The sequence below is a fragment of the Cebus imitator genome, unplaced genomic scaffold (genome assembly GCF_001604975.1).
Source record: "Cebus imitator isolate Cc_AM_T3 unplaced genomic scaffold, Cebus_imitator-1.0 Scaffold54, whole genome shotgun sequence".
Lineage (NCBI taxonomy): Eukaryota > Metazoa > Chordata > Mammalia > Primates > Cebidae > Cebus > Cebus imitator.
In genome coordinates, this window is record NW_016107369.1 from 1,259,133 (window position 1) to 1,263,036 (window position 3,904).

Sequence of the window (3,904 nt, forward strand, 5' to 3'; positions counted from 1 at the left end):
AAAAAAAAAAAAAAAAAAAAAAAATCCCACTCTGACCACACATGGAATAGTTCTGTAGTTAAGAACACAGGGCTGGGCGTGGTGGCTCATTCCTGTAATCCCAGCACTTTGAGAGGCCAAGGCAGGTGGATCACCTGAGGTCAGAAGTTCGAGACCAGCCTGACCAACATGGAGAAACCCCATCTCTACTAAAAATAAAAAATTAGTTGGCTGTGGTGGCACATGCCTGTAATCCCAGCTACTCGAGAGGCTGAGACAGGAGAATCGCTTGAACCCAGGAGGCAGAGGTTGTGGCGAGCCAAGATCGTGTCACTGCACTTCAGCCTGGCACATAGAAGCTGGTGGGCTCGGGCAAGTTACATATCTGTTCTCTACTTCAGTCTTCTCGTCTATAAAAGTAAGACAGTAATAGTACCTACACCTCATAGGGCTGCTACGAAGATTAAATGAGCTGAGGTAATACATATGTCCACTTAGCCAGAGCTGGTGTTTCTATACTTACAACACGGGGATTGGGATTTGTTTCAATCATGTGTGTGGTAAGACACACACACACAGAAATGATTACCATGAAAGCAGAGGTCTTTACTCACAAATCTCTAGAAATAGCATGATGGCATGCCACGCAAGGCCATGTGGGGCAGCACCAGAATGAAAGGCAGAGGGGAAAGTAGGAAAATCTGGACAAGAGCCTTTGCTGCTATTCCCTGTGAAGGAATGGTCAAGGCAAGGTAAATAGATTAGGACCGGTTAGTTTGAACAATTTCATGGGGCTCTGGGGGATGGGAGCTGTCCCCAGTTTTCCACTACCTAATGATGGGGCAAATTAGGACAGGGGAATAGTAGCCCAGACTGTAAGAGCCTGATAAAGTAGTTGGCTGTGAGGTACGGGCTCTGAATTGTTGGTCTGCAATATGAAAAGCAGACTCCTGTGAGCAGTGGCTCACCCCTGTAATCCCAGCACTTCGGGAGGCAAACAAGGGCAGATCACCTAAGGTCAAGAGCTCAAGACAAGCCTGGCCAACATGGCAAAATCCCATCTCTACTAAAAATACAAAAAAATTAGCCGGGCGTGGTAGTGGTCACCTGTAATTCTAGCTACTCAGGAGGCTGAGGCACAAGAATCACTTGGACCCAGGGGTGGAAGTTGCAATGAGCCAAGATCACGCCACTATATTCCAGCCTGGATGACAGAGTGAGACTCCATTAAAAAAAAAAAAAAAAAAAAAAAAAACCACACTGCCAAGAGAGCTGCTACCTAACTCTAGGAATTAGTGGACCCTGAGAGTAGTAGTCTCTCCAATGCCAGCATAACCTCAAGATGTCAAAGCACCAGAGAATATAGAAAACAAAAAATGGGATTAATCTAATACTCTAGCTATATTCCCTTGGGGATCTCATCCAGTATCATGGCTGTAAATACCATCCACACATTGATGACACAGAGACGTGTGTCTGCTGTCCAGACCAGTCCTCTGACTGGAGCTTGCTGATTCCAACTGCCTCTGTGACATCAATTACTCCAATATCCAGTAGGCTCTTCAAACTTAGCCTGACTTTCCCCCAACTCCCACCACCACCAAACCTGTTCTTCCCACAGTCTTCCCCATCTTAGGAAATGGCAACGCTAAACTTGGAGTTTTTTAGGCCATAAATCATGATGTCAGCCTTGACATTTCATCCAAAACAGGGACTAAAATTACCTTCCCATCTGAAAAAAACTGGACAACATATATAAAACAACCGTTTTCAAGACACTGGACATCAGACAAGGAAGAACAAGTGATTCCTGAGAGATGAGAAAGAAACACGGTGAACATGATGAATGCCCTAGTTCACTGCATTGGGACTTTCCAGGCTGACATGGCAGGGAGGGAAAGCCAGGCAGTGACCAGAAGACTCCTTGAGTTGAGGAGAAGGAGCTGACAGTCCAGAAAGCGTTCAAAGGACAGAGCAGTGAAGAGGAAAGTGTAAAAGAAAGAACACTAAAGATCTGCAGAGAGCCCACCTCATATACAGCTGAGTACTAATCAGCACATGCATATCCAAACATTGCCTGAGTCCAGGAAAAGAACCGAAAAAGAGTAGGATTCATGGTACCCAACATTCCCATAGGGCCTATTTCCACCAGCCAAACTGAAAAAAATCTCAGAATCTATGGGACACTTGTTGCAATACCCAGAAAGCCTCACAACAGTAATGGTATATATCCAAAAACAAATACTGTTGCATTCCCATCTAACAAATATTCAAAGCAAGATCTAAAAAAAAAACAAATTACTTCCGAATAACTTAACAGTGTCCCAGAACAAAGCTCAAGATTTATAAGACACAAAAATATCTACCACCCTAAAAATAGAAGCACAATGCTGGGCATGGTGGCTCTCACCTGTAATCCCAGCAATTTGGGAGGCCAAGACAGACAGATCACCTGAGCTCAGGAGTTCAAAACCAGTCTGGGCAACATGCCAAAACCCCATCTCTACAAAAAATACAACAACTAGCTAGACACAGTGGCATGCGCCTGAAGTCCCAGCTATTTGGGAGGCGGAGGCAGCCCAGGAGACAGAGGTTATAGTGAGCCAAGATATGGATGGCATAAAAGAGACAGAAAGTGAACTCTATCAAACTTTTAGATATTAAAAATGTAATGCATGAGATGAAAAGCACAAGAGATGAGATTAATGGCAGATCAGACATTGCAGGGAAAAAAACATTAAAAACATTAGGCCAGGCATGGTGTCTCACGCCTGTAATCCCAGAACTTTAGGAGGCTAAGGGGGATGATTGCCTGAGCCGGAGATTTCGAGACCAGCTTGGGCAACACGGCAAGATCTTGTCTCTAAAAAAATAAAATAGCTTTTTCCCATCTTGCAAGATGGCGGGTGAAAAAGTTGAGAAGTCGGACACTAAAGAGAAGAAACCTGAAGCCAAGAAGGTTGATGCTGGTAGCAAAGTGAAAAAGGGTACCTCAAGGCTAAAAAGCCCAAGAAGGGGAAGCCCCATTGCAGCTGCAATCCTGTTCTTGTCAGAGGAATTGGCAGGTATTCCCAATCTGCCATGTATTCCAGAAAGGCCATGCACAAGAGGACGTACTCAGCCGCTAAATCCAAGGTTGAAAAGAAAAAGAAGGAGAAGATTCTTGCAACTGTTACAAAACCAGTTGGTGGTGACAAAAACAGCGGTACCCGGGTGGTTAAACTTCACAAAATGCCTAGGTGTTATCCTACTGAAGACGTGCCCCAAAAGCTGTTGAGCCACGGCAAAGAAAACCCTTTAGTCAGCATGTGAGAAAACTGCGAGCCAGCATCACCCCCGGGACCATTCTGATCATCCTCACTGGACGCCACAGGGGCAAGAGGGTGGTTTTCCTGAAGCAGCTGGCTAGTGGCTTATTACCTGTGACTGGACCTCTGGTCCTCAATTGAGTTCCTCTGCAAAGAACGCACCAGAAACTTGTCATTGCCACCTCAACCAAAATTGATATCAGCAATGTAAAAATCCCAAAACATCTTACTGATGCTTACTTCAAGAAGAAGAAGCTGCGGAAGCCCAGACACCAGGAAGGTGAGATCTTCGACACAGAAAGAGAAACACGAGATTACAGAGCAGCGCAAGATTGATCAGAAAGCTGTGGACTCACAAATTTTACCAAAAATCAAAGCTATTCCTCAGCTCCAGGGCTACCTGCGATCTGTGTTTGCCCTGACAAATGGAATTTATCCTTACAAACTGGAATTTTAAATGTCCTAATAATCTAATTAAATAACTGATTACCAGGCCGGGTGCAGTGGCTCAAGCCTGTAATCCCAGCACTTTGGGAGGCCGAGGCGGGTGGATCACGAGGTCAAGAGATCGAGACCATCCTGGTCAACATGGTGAAACCCCATCTCTACTAAAACTA

At 45.0% G+C, this 3,904-nt stretch overlaps 1 protein-coding gene and 1 pseudogene across 9 annotated transcripts in view; one reads left to right on the plus strand and one right to left on the minus strand.

The window, feature by feature from the left end:
* Positions 1-3,904, minus strand: part of ADCK1 (aarF domain containing kinase 1) — a 140,861-nt gene that overhangs the window by 82,207 nt on the left and 54,750 nt on the right. The window lies entirely within an intron of this gene.
* LOC108304394 lies at positions 2,879-3,779 on the plus strand (annotated as a pseudogene). The gene has a single exon (XR_001825235.2). The product of XR_001825235.2 is annotated as a 60S ribosomal protein L6-like (transcript).